The sequence below is a fragment of the Lissotriton vulgaris genome, chromosome 9 (assembly GCF_964263255.1).
Source record: "Lissotriton vulgaris chromosome 9, aLisVul1.2, whole genome shotgun sequence".
NCBI lineage: Eukaryota > Metazoa > Chordata > Amphibia > Caudata > Salamandridae > Lissotriton > Lissotriton vulgaris.
In genome coordinates this window covers 1,045,136,877-1,045,150,589 of record NC_141697.1, presented here as the reverse complement: position 1 = coordinate 1,045,150,589, position 13,713 = coordinate 1,045,136,877, and the positions used below count along the sequence as shown (strand labels likewise).

At 40.7% G+C, this 13,713-nt stretch overlaps 1 protein-coding gene across 1 annotated transcript in view; it reads right to left on the bottom strand.

Moving 5' to 3' along the window:
- SYN2 (synapsin II) overlaps positions 1 to 13,713 on the bottom strand; it is a 1,078,985-nt gene that overhangs the window by 182,333 nt on the left and 882,939 nt on the right. The gene's annotated exons all lie outside the window — the stretch shown is intronic.

Here is a 13,713-nt window from a genome sequence, read left to right as displayed (position 1 = left end):
GACCAGACAGAATAACAAGGGGCATTGTTGTTTTACCTTGTCTATGGTGTTCAGACTAAATGCCAGAAAAGAACAGAACACAAAAACATATGCAGGTTCTGTATGAAAGTACAATGTGGCAGAAAAGTGAAAGTGTTTATGTAGTAACGTGCAAAAGAAATGCAGACTACAACATGCACAATTAGGCTAACATAGGAAAATTATCAATGGGCCATGCAGGAAACACACAACATGGTAGGTGTAAAGTTTGCTGAAGGGCAGTAGATAGTATGTTTGCTTTGATGGCAGCAGTGACTGATTGACAACTGATAATGGCAGGGTGTTTGGTGTTGTATTTAGAAGGCTGTAAGCAATTTGTTGAGGGGAAAACCTCAACAAACTGGCATCTTTTTTAATCTAGCTTTCCTTGTGTATATGTAAAATTATTGCTGAACAGCATCAGCGATGAAATTCCAGCTGCAACGTGCTTTTTGTATTGAAAGTAAAAGTACCATGTTGAAAGTAGAATTTCAGAACAAAATAAGAGGTGGTAAACTTCAAGCAAACTAAATAAGAAATCAGTTCAAGTTCAGTTCAAGGAATCTTTATTCGAATTTTTCAATTATTAAAAGTACATATCATAATGCATATCCCATGAAATACTGTTATCCATAAAATACAATTTTAAAAAGTACAGGTTAAATTACAGTTTAAACATTTTCCATCATTATTGGATTCCTTGAATAACAGAGCAAATCACATCGAAATGTTCCCTTTGTCATGTGCTTTAGCACTTTGCAAAATGGTAAATTCAACATTAATAGCGAATGAGAAGATGGACGGCAGCGCGGAGCGATGATGGAAACATGTACTTCCAGTTTGGTAACTCCATGTTTTTAACCTTAATGAGATTGACAAACTAGCAACTCAAATTTCCTTCTCTTGCTGGGCACTTTTAGTACACCACTTTATTTTTGACAACTTTGAGGCTCTTACAAGTCTTTTTTAAATTCTCCTTTTATGTTGTCTCAATGCAATGGACTACAGGACACAGCAAGAAAAGATGTCCCTGACACGCCACATTAATCCCTATGATCAACCATAGACAAAGTTCCTCCTAGGTACGATATGTAGCACTGGTGGGAAGGAGACAAACTCCTTCAGAGGTAGACAAAACCACGTCAGCAAGGAATTCTATAAAAGGATTCACTAAGTTCAATATAGATAAGACGGAATTTGTGCCCAGGCATCATTGTTTCAGTCTAAAGCTGCAGTCAGAAGTAAATCACAGCTGGCAATGAACGGGGATACTTGGACTACACAATGCCACAGACTTGCACAATAGACCAGGTGGACACCCGACAGGAGGACTGTCTGTAAGTTTTGAACATGCGATACACATAACAGGCAGTCTAAGGGGATGCGCCGGAATGCTGGAGCATACTTTTTCTGGGTAGTAGAGGGTGCTGGCAAGAGGTGCTGACTCGATGTTGCACTCTTGCATACCCGGAGTGACAGCTACACCTGGACATCTTTGAGTGTGTGCCACAAAATTCTTTTACTGTGTCCAATCTTACAATGAATACCTTCAATATTGTGGGCAAAATGGGTTTCGAGATTCCAAGGGTTGTACAATCAAGCACAAGATGCTTTGGGAACAAGTGGCAAAGCTGAAAGAAGTCTTACTCAGAAATCTACTGGGACGCCGCGAAAGAGCCAGCACAAGCAAGAGACTTGTTGGTATCGGACAAGGCCCGTACTGCTCAGCGGCATCCTGATGAACGAAGCATTAACTAAGGAGAAAGATACTACAGATCTGAACTCTTAATGTGAGTGGTAAGTTAACCACTACAATTAGGGGCTGCAATAAGTCACCTAAGAAATTTGGTCCTGAAGAAAGCCTTGAGAATTTACAAGAAGGCTGAAACATGTCGACCCAGTAGTGCGGTAGACTGGTAACTGGGTCTACGATCCCACTGAATTTGGTTTTATTTTTCTCACATCACTTCTTACAGAATAAAACTTTTGCGCAAAAGTGGTGTAGAGAATTTTAGCTCACAGCACCTGAGCACTTGCACTTGATTCACTGCTTTTATATCTCTGGACACTACTGAAAATCAGTTGGTCTACCTCTGGGTGGAGGACAGCACGTGGACAATCTAAGAACCCTATGATGATGCTGTAACGTTACACCAAGGTGGAAAATCAAGATATACCACCCCCGGCCTCTGTACGTTTGATGAGGGGTTTTTTATGGTTTCAATCTAACCAAGACCCTGATTTCACAGGACAAGTGATCCATTCTCCCCCTGATTATTAATGTTACTCAGAAGTCATACATACAAAGGATAGCCTCAGAACCGGTGCCAATGCCAATCCATAGACCTGTTCAGCTTCATTTTGATATTTTTTTCTAAAACCCCCACTAGCTGGTTACTCAATTTTTCTAAATACCTACGTTTTTTAGAGCAGTTTCACATGTCCTATATAGGATGCTGAATACTAAAAACATTAATTTAGTTTGTTTCTATGAAAAAAACAGCTAAAAAAGGCCCCTGATATGCTGGGAGTATACTGAGACATGTCAGTGTTTACATGTTCGGAAACGGGTCTGTAGGATGTCAAGACATGGGCCAGTGTGAGGAAGATGTCCCACCTCCTGTTATCCCGACACACCCCCTTTATCTCCAGTAAACAGTCAAGGGCAGCACTCCATACACATTTTGCCTACAAAACAGACACACGATTCTAAGACAATGTACTTTCAAGCTATTCATAATGCCGTTTTCCTAAAACCTCTTTAACAAATGTGACGTCACAAATACATTGTCTTTCTGATGAGCTTCATAATACGTTTCGTGGTAATTGCAGCACTAATACCAGAATATTTAATGCTTATTTAAAAAACCTTGGTCCAATAACATGTAGATGAGATTAATCCACGGATGAAACAAATGCAGATTGGAAGTTATTTAAAAAACACTAATTCATGTGTAGCATCAGTTTAAAGTTAAGACTAAAGGAAAGGCTTATTATCTTCAAACCTGCAATATGCTGGCACCAGATGGGAGCTACTGCAAAGGAAAGTGGCATATTAATCATCCGTTTACCATTACATCATATTTTGTACACAATGTTTTTATTCTGAGTGCATTGGCTTCAACATACTGGAAGATATGGCCTCAGAGGATTGAAGCGAACCCAAGCCATTCTGCTGTGTCCCTTATCTTTATCTTTACATTCTGGCCTGTAAAACTTTCCTCTGAGACTATTGCCCTCATTGGTTTGTCATGATACCTGGAAAGTATGTGAACGAGCAGTACAACACCTTCGCTCACCCATGATTTTATCCTTGCACATTTTGCCAGGTGGTAACTAGCCCACTTTTCACAAGGAAGCCAAGATGAAGCAAGGGAAAATGTGTATAATTCAGATGATATAACTATTGTCTCACAATATGCCTTATTTTGCTGAAGAAAATTCTGATTCTTGCAGTAAATGTACCTAAGAGATAAACTACAAGGTGAGGTGATATATGGTGCTGGGGATGAATGTACCACATCCGAGTCAGAATCAGCCCGATTTTGTAAAAGCCTTGTAAAAGAATATCATTAGGCATCAAAGATAAAAGGGGAATCTTGGATATATAAGCTCGCTGCACTGCACATTACATGAAAATTATCATCAGGAAATCTCATTTGGGTACAGATTTGGACTGACCAGGGGGTCTCTAGGTCGATTCAGGAGACTCATCACAGTGAACTACATCAGGAGGACGCCCCCAATTTAGCTCATACATTTCCAACCCAGAGTAGTGATTTGATTAAATCCATAAATTGGAATATTGTTGGTTTAAGAGACCTATTTATGTACAGCACTATCAAATAGGAGATAATTTGCTTTTTAATCCAATGTTCTTATCAAAGAGACCTTGACGTTCTTTGCATATTTTATTGGATTTGGATGAATTTAATATAATGTAATAGAGGGTTTCTAGTGATTGTGTTTGTTTGTATTTATGTATTTTTATCTGTGTTCTTTTTTAAACTTTATTGAAATCGTATGGCATGAATGAACATTTTCATGATACTTTGCACTTTTATGATCTTATTCTTTGAGATCGAATAAAGTTATATTGACTGACTGACTGTGTTTGTTAAAATCAATTCACTGTGGCACACTTTCATACTTGGATCCATACGTGCACCTGACACAAAAAAATCTCAGTCTTTGTCACACATGCTGAGATTGCTTACCAAATTTGGCACAACTAAACTGATTATGGAAGGTGACTAGTATGTGGCAATTGACCTAATGCTTGACTGAACAGTACCTGCTGACGAGTACAATCTGCAGATAGAGCAGTCCTGATGGAAGGGGAAAACCATGGACTGATAGACACATAGTATAACACCTACTAGATAAATTCTGATAATTTTAGACACAGAGTACATAATACATCCTCTTGTATAGACTACTTCTTCATTTTAGGGTTCCTCCTCCAACTCCCACTTCAGATGGACATTATGCTCGGGGTTATTTCTGATCCCTGCCCAATCCGATTGACTCTAGACCTGGGACACTGCCAACCAATGGGAAAGAGAATGCACATGAACACTTTCCATTACAAGTCTCCCAAAGACAAATGCCTCATAAACTCAGAGGACCTCGTCTACTGCTCTGACAATATGCATTCGATAGCTTCACACCAGACTCCATGTGCCACAGCGAAAACAACGTGGTGTGGCCTCTTGATAATAGACTCAGCCACAAAGCGATACAACCCTGGCAGAAAGACACCTAGAGGAGATCATTTTTTTGAACCATGGTTGTCTATAATGCAGTCCACTCCAACCAACTAGAATGTTAAATAAAGGTTGATCGATTTGCTTTTAATACACTCTTCACCTCCAATGTAGATAAAACCTCAAAGAAATGAAAATGGCAACACTATGAAAGAGGTAAAAAGGTAGGCAGAATGATTGCACTCCAACTGCAGCAGTACATCTGGCAGTACCAACCATTAGTGACTCTGGGGCAGACTTCTTACACACCCTGACAATATCTCATAGTCATTTAACTTCTAATATGTATCTTTATATTTGGTCTCACCCGCAATTGACCACATTGAGGAGGATGGATTTCTAGACTCACCACACTTGCCCTCCCTTAATGAGTAAGGATAGAAGCTATTAGATGGGGAAACAACACAGGAAGAAATCAATTAGGTTATCCCCAATGGCCCTAATCTATTGATCTCTCCAATGCTCTTTGATGCCTTGAAGGGAGCTGAAACCACAAATTCCTTTGACGCCAGAGCCAATAAAGCTTTGATCACAATACTTTCAAAGGCATGTGAAGACCCACTGGAATATGGGAATCACAGGCCCATCTCTCTTGTTGCTATAGATATCAAAATTATGGACAAATTCTTAGCAATAAATTCGATAAAGTCATACTGTCCCTGATAAACCCCTCACCGGTTAGGTTTGTTCCCAGATGCTCATCAAGGAACCAACCATTTGAGGACAATAGCACACCTGTTATGGGCGTTAAAAGACTTTAATTAGGAAACTGTGGCTGTTTCACTCGATGTGGAGATGTCCTTTGGTCCAGGGGAATGGTCATACCCGTTCAAGGTGCATGGATAGGTTTGGCTTGGGAAACACGTTTATCCAGAAGATCAGATGTTTGTATCAAACTCCAGAGGCTCAGATTATCGGTGGCTTTTTTGTTTCCCGCGGCTTCCCCACCTGCCAGGGAATGTGAGAGGGCTGCCTTCTTTCCCTCTTACTATTCCTTTTGGCTCTTGAACTACTGGCAAAAGCGCAGAGAAATTCACCTTAGATCTATGTGGTGTCTATTTACACAAGGACAGTGGCAGTGTCTCAGGCACTGCTTTATGCAGAGGAGGTGCTCATGACTATCACCAACCCAGAGGATGTAAACTTAATAGATACCTTTTCCAGATTTTCAGGGTAAGAAGTCAATTGGGGCAAATTTGAAGTAATACCCATGTCATGATGTTCAAGCAGAACCTGGATTGTGGATCATAATTTCAGATGGGAACCTCAAGTAATGAAATACCTGGGGTTCATCATACTATACTGAACACCGTCAGTCAGTCAAAGTCTTTATTTCGATTTACAAAATTATGAAAGACAAATTACATCAATAGTTTAGATAAAAACATGGATTGTAATATATGATCTGCAATCGTCCAGACTTATGTAAAAATCACAAATATAATATCAAATATGTTAAAACATTAATTCATAGGATAGCAAAAGTTGTAAAAACAATGTCTAAAAACAGATTTAAAAGCACTTAGAAAAGTATGCATAAGTACACAGGAGCTATAACAGGACAGTTGTTTGCCTTTACCAGCCCCTATTATAAGGAGCAGTTGTGGATTAAGGGTCAACTAGTGATCATCTCGTAGATTACCAAAATTTCGAGGTTTAAACAAGTAATTTACTACCAATTTTTTATCCCCTCGACTCTGAAGAATAATAACTAACAGGGTTGTGCTCTCATCTTGTTTGCTCAAATAACCAACATCCAGCTCAAGAACTTTGCCACTGCGGCCACTATCGAGTCGTTGGCATTTGTCCTAAGGATTCTTAAGGACTCCATAGCTATTCTTGTACCCAAGTTAGTGCAAATAGGTTTGAGCCATTTGGTCCTGGGTAGATTATAGGCTGGGCATACGGATTATGATCACTTTCGGTCCGTACCTGCACCTCCATGTCCAAAACAGAAGGCCAGTATTCTACATTAAGAAGGATATAATTTATACGAGTACTACTAAAGCCATTATCAAAAGTGTGAGCACCTTTCTTATCTGACTGCATCCGCCCATTTGCTGCCCTCAGTCCCCTTTCCAGACACAGCCCTTTTAGCTGTAGTGCAGCCTCTGTCCATTTTTAATGGGACATAGTTCTAGTCGCGGAACATGCCACTGTGCGTCCTCCTCTGTGCTAAGGTTTCTGTCCTCATGGACCAATCGGAAATACCGGAATAGGAACCTAGCTACGGGTGATGAGACCTCTACTCAAGTCGAGTTAGACAGTCTGCTTGCTTTCTTAGCAGACTGTCTAACTCAACTTAAGTAGAGGTCTCTCATCACCCGTAGCTAGGTTCCTATTCTGGTTTTTCTATGTTCATTACTGAAAGGAGGGTGGACCTAGCTTTATACCCTCTACCTCCCCCCTCTTTTGAGTGTCTCATACTATAATACCCATTATCTCTCAAAAGTGGTGCACTGGTTGGACAGGACACCAGATCTGCCCACATGGATCTCTATTGAGAAAGAATAAGAAAAATGCAGCTCATGGGCTCAAGAAATCCATATCGCTACAAACCCCCTTCCATTAAGGTGTTCCCACCCTTTGTCAGTCACCAGACTTTATCCCACATATTATAGGGATGGCTTGATCAAGATTAGAACCACAAGGCTGTTTTGGGGTAAGCCGAATAGATGTTCATATATCACCTCCACTATGGTCAGAAGAAGAAATACTGTGGTGCATAGAGACGTCACAGCTGTGCACCCTGTGGGTGTGCACATGTGCATGGGTTAGACAATGCTGCTGCTTTCTACTTTAGTATCCTACTGATTTGACTATGTGGAATACATTACTGTTGAATATCTGCTAGACATGGAGCATATGGATAGGCTAGAGGTAGTCTTCTTGCCTCTAACTGAGCTTACATGAAGAGTTTAAAGTTAATTATTTTGCTGGATCTCCTATATCGTGTTACAGAAGCACTGAAAAGGTTCCTTATTTTTTACTCTGCGATTCTACTGCTTCTGAACCATGTGTTGTAATATTGAACCCAATTATATGGTATGAAAACATCAATACAAATTATATGTAAGAAAACAGAAAGTAAATTCCAGGGCTCTAGTAGCTTGTCACACAAATTGCCGATGCCAGTGCTGCTAACGTCACCACCAACACACTTATTATCACACTTGTATGTGACAATTGGAGATCAGCCACAGTTTAAAAAATGCCTAGACACCTTGCATTAATATTTCTTAGCATATTTTGAATTATGAAATACTTGTTGATGTGCTCAGCTCAAAAATAGGCAAACAGTGCCACCATGTGGTCATAAGAGCTAGGGTAGAAAGTTGGGTACCAGTGCTGAGCACCAGCAAACACCAGCTCAAGTTTTGAACTGCTCCTTGAATCAAGTTTATTTAATGTGCTTTTATGTACTGCCTACAAGGTGTCGGATTATTTTTAAACCAAGAACTCATTTCTAAAATTCCGATTTGTTCATTTTTATGCATATTTTTGCTTCAAATTCAGAAATGAGACTGACACTTCAGAATTAAAGTTTAATTTCATTCTCTATTCCTCTACCCATTCTCTGCTGTGCTGTTTTTTTTGCACAAGTACAGGAGGTAATGAGATTGGGGTGTCTGGCCAAGGGCCACTGCTTGCACTGCACTTTCATAAATGCAGTCCTGCTGAGACCCTACTGCAATAGCCTGCCTTTTTATTCATCTCTACTGATAAAGACAATAATCAATACACCACACTTTCAGATAGTGACTAATCACATGCAAGTACAGTTACTTTTCAGCAATAAAGACATAACAAATAAGGGTTTTGCCTTGTCAATGTACCCCTCTGAGGCACTCTTATGTATGTCCCGAAAGAAGACATCCCTCGTTGATTTGCCAGCCTTGTGGTCTCAAAGGAGCAGCCCCACTCGATGCATTGCATAGATGCCCAGGCGGCAGCATGGATATAGTATTTCCGGTGCATCAGTGGTAACCTGGGCAGTAGTCTTCTGGGATCCACGTGTAAGTTAAGTGAATTTACTTGTAACAGACGAGGCCCTTCGTAATTAATCTTTTATGCATGTTAGGTTTGTGAACGCAGAGTTCACAAGTTTTGCCATTTTAATTGTGATCATCTAAACATGTTCTGGCAATAAATGCTTTGCAAGTACTGTCACTGGAGCTAGCATTAGGGTTGCAATGTGAAACATGAATACTGAACACAGAGGAGGACCCCATCGTGACTACTTCCCTACTAGTTCAGTGCTTTTTAGGATGTCTGCAAGGCAAGCACCATTTTACCAGCCTGTGTTGCCTCCTGAAAGTGACACTGATCATCAACACTTAGGGAGAGATCACTGCAAAGCATTCTGGGAGGGGATTTCCCCAGGCTCTTCTATGAAAATGTGTGCAAGGCTTGCTGGCAAAACCCTTTTAATTCAGTGGATACACTGACTCTGAATGCCAGAGGGCTGATGCTCTGAACTTGGACACATGAGCTGGGGTATCCCTCCAGCTTGCAGAACAGCTTTCAGATGTGAACCTCAAAAAGGGCTATGCTGCTGTTGGTGCTTCCAGTACCTGTAGCTGATTGCTGCCACTTTCTTTCTGGCTATGACCAAGTCTGGAGGCCTCTAGTAAAGTTCCAATCACCTGCCTTGCCACTGACCTTTCTCTGTGAAAGCACTCAGACAGCCCAAAGAGACTAGAAATGTGGGTACAAAGCCTTTCAAGCCTCACCATGCAAAAACAACAGTTGATGGACAGAATGCAGAATAATGTCATACATTCACCCCAGTACAGAGATCTGGGCCTAAATCCATCGTTTTTTGCTCACCACACCACCCCAGTTCAGACATGGCAATATGCAAATCAGCCTTGACCCTGTGCCTCATGGGAACAGTCCAGCCCGAACTGCTAAGCCATGTCTTCCCTGGACCGGAATCAAGTATCCTAGGACCAGTTTCTTCAGCCAGGATAGCTTGACTCCAGTGGCTTGAAGAGCACGGGACTCACGTCTGAGCATACCCGTCCCACTCGGGGTGACAAATGCAAAAACAACAGTTGATGGACAGAATGCAGAACAATGTCATACATTCACCTCACCAGACACCAGACGGCTGCACAAGAGAAAATACAACTTCTACAGGTGCGGATGAGCTAAGTGTTAATTTTGCAAGGTAGGTTTACTTCCACACAGCACCAAATTATGTTATTTTATGTTCTTTATTTGATCTTGCCATTGATGGGGTCTGGCAAATGGTTAGCTTAGCATGTAGCCAGCTCAAGGGAGACTTATGTGGTCTACGGCAAGCCCATTTTGGCTGTGGGGCTTTGCCCATTTTTGTGGGCCATGCTACATTCTGTCCAGGTTTAGCATTAAAATTTCCATGCCGGGGGTGAGGAAACACAGACCCAGTCCCTCTAGGTCCTAGACATTCCTTAATTTGAAACGGTGGTTTCCGGACTTGGCACTGGCATTTGACAACACAGAACTTATCACAGTCTGTAGCATGGTTCCAAGTAACAGCTGTTCATTAATTCAGTATCCATTAAAGAAAGGACTCATACCTGCCGCCCAAGCCATACTTATATTGTGGGGCACCTGGAATTGACTGGATTGCCACCCTTGTAGGAGTGTGATGGTTTGCAGTTGTGTTGACACTGTTACTGGCAGTACTGACAGGGGCAGTGGGTGGTGCAAGCTGCAGTGGCCTTGTGAGGAGGGCCCAGGAACCTATTTGTTTTTACAAATTAAGCACTGGTCCCACAGACAACAATATTTCCCATTCTGTGTCTTCAAAACCCCTAACCATAAAGTCATGAGGTAGGCATAACGCCCTGGAGATTGTTAATTCACCTTCCAAAATGTGTGACACTGCCCCTCTTCATTTGTGGACTACCATTGTAGGGGAATGCCCCTTTTGCAATGTCGCCGCCATCATTTTGCCAGATATTTTTTAGCTGTTTTTGGACTCTGCACACTGTCACTGGCTCTAAAAATGTTCTTGCGAGGCTGCAAGGCCTGTAAAAAAGGGATGGGAGGATTGAATGCATGTATTCTATAGCTCTCCGAAAAAGTGAGCTTACAATATGCAACTAGATCTGCCAATCAGTCCATGTAACTACTGATATTGCTCTCTGATAGAGATTCGAGATAATTGGTTCCTTCTTATCCTGATTCTAGCATCCTGGGAGTTCTAGGATTAATTAAAAATCTCAGTTTCTGTACAACAGATATCATTAAAATACATTGGTTAAAAATATAGGAAAAAGTCTAAAACCAGTGACCTCTTTACCGTGGAATATCAATACAGAATCATCATAAGGCTTTTGATCTTATCAGCCAGGCCCAGCTTAGGTATTTGGCCACCCCAGAGGCTGTATCTATTTGAGCGGCAGGTTTTATATGAGAATTGACCAGCTTGTAATTTAGCATTGGGTCTGCTACTAATATGCGAAAATACAAGAAACGTGGGCACTTTCCATGCTGCTAATTAAACTGTAACACATACCTCCTAATAATCTTATTTTATCAAACGAAAAATATGTTTCTATCTTTTGAAAATACTGCATGTGCAGGTTAATTACCTTAGATACCAATTTGATTGTTCATTCAATATGATGACCCTAACACTCGGTGCAAAAGCTGTTGTCTCAGTGTTCCTTATGCTTCAGGGTGCTAGGACCTCTCAAAAGCAGAGATTCAAGCAAAAGAGCAGCCTGTAACAAGATAGAAACACAAGACTTTTGACAACCGCTAGGTCTTTGTGGTCCTCCGTTAGGTAGAAATAGATAACTATTCTTGTTATCCCTACGGACACCTTAGCAGAAAACAATTCTGTATACTGTCATATAGCGTTTGGATCGATGTATGTATGACTATAAGTTGTGGTAGTAAGTATTGGACCCATAGTTCACTCTGCAAACAGTCCTGATGATCTTGAATGCCCTTTATCCTTGGAATGATGGATTGGTGCCTGCTCTGCACAATTCTTTAGAGCTCCTAAATCTCCAAGACCTATACAGACATTCAAGATGGAGTGTAACCCAGCAGTGGAAGGCCCCTAAATACAGCGTAGTTTTTTTTCTCAAAAGAAACTGTGCCCATTGTTTCTAATTGTTATATTTACTCCATTTATATAGCGCTTACTACCCCTGAGGAGGCGTCAAAACACTTTTCGGTGAGTAGCTCGCTTCTCCGGAACCCAAAAAGGATTAGTGGTGAATTAGTATAGGGAAGTATGAAATTAAATTGAGCGGTGGACATGTGAGTCTGTTATTTGGGTTGAAAAGGATAGTGGAGGAATAGAAGAGGGATGGGTTTGTATTTACATAGAGCTTGGTACCCCTGATGAGGCATCAAAGCACTTTTTGTGGAGTAGCACGCTACTCTGGAACCCAAAGAGGACTAGTAGTGAATTAGTATAGAGAAATATACTATTAATTTGAGCGGTGGACACGTGAGTCTGTTAGTTGGATTGAAAAATGATAGTGGAGGGACCGAAGAGGGAAGGGTCTAAAAAGAGTTTAGGTGGAGATCATAGCTGCAGGAGCAGGTTTGGGATGATTAAGTACCACGAGGGCTGAATCCACCAGTGGGGGTATCACTGAATGGGTGCGGGGGTCTGTTTGAAGACTATATACAGAGAAGCAGACGTCATGGGAAGAGACTGGTGCTTTGCCTATATATATATATATATATATATATATATATATAACCTACTGGCGGTCGACAGTAGGTATATATAGTTAGGATTTTTTTGAATAGGGATTTCTGAAAATTCTATGTTGAATAACTTTGGCGTTGATGGACGGAATTGGCTGACATTTTCAGGAAAATGGCACATTTCGTTTCTGAGCGTCCCCTGAAAGTTTGGAGGGGTTTCGTCAAGCGGGGGCCGAGAGAAAAGGGGGGTCCCAAAACATGTTTTTAACATTGAGTTTTCCATAGGGCGGTTGGACTCACTTTTAGCCCGAACGGCTGAATGGATTTCCACCAAACCTGGCAAAATTGTAGGGACTGGTACCCCGATGTGCCTTTGCTATGTCGCAAGATATATGCTCCAGTGGTTTTTCCGAAAATTAACTTTGAAAAATATATATTGGGCTACATTGGGCTATATATATGTTTGAGCCCAAATGTAGCCCAATGTAGCCCAATGTAGCCCAAAGATGGCCACCAGAGACAAAAAAAACAAAATGTAGCCCAAATATCAGCCAGATGTAGCCCAACTATAGCCCAATGACAGAATGTCCCAGAGTGTCCTAAAGAACAACTAGAGCGCTAACAGTCTTACTTATGACAAAACTATGGCACACCTGAAGTCATCTTGATTGGAATAAAGTGTTAACACTTAAAACATTTAATTTGCAAAGGAACAAAATGAGGGGGTTCATTTTGCCATAGAAATGATAAATATATATATATATATATTCACTGAAAAAACCATAGGTTATAGACCATATATAGTTAGGAATTAGCATTTACAAAACCTTGAAAATTCACTGAAAAAACCATAGGTTATAGACCATATATAGTTAGGAATTAGCATTTACAAAACCTTATTTTACTCACACAAAACAATTGAAATTTGCATATATAGTTAGTTGCACTAACTATATATTGCGCACCCGCAATCCACTGCTGATGATGTCACATATTACATCATTCATGACATGGTCAGTGACATCACTGATGACATCACTGATGACATCTCAAATGACATCACTGATGACATCACTGATGACAACATCCAGTGACTGTATGTTTCTGTAAAGTTAAAATATGTCTTACATATTGAAGAATGAGTGGATGTATAAGTGTCTGGATGAAGGATTTAGTAGGTGCATGACTGACTGTATGAGTGAGTGATTAAATGTGTCTCACTGAGTGCATGGGATAGTGACTAAACTTTCTCAATTTGTGCATCATT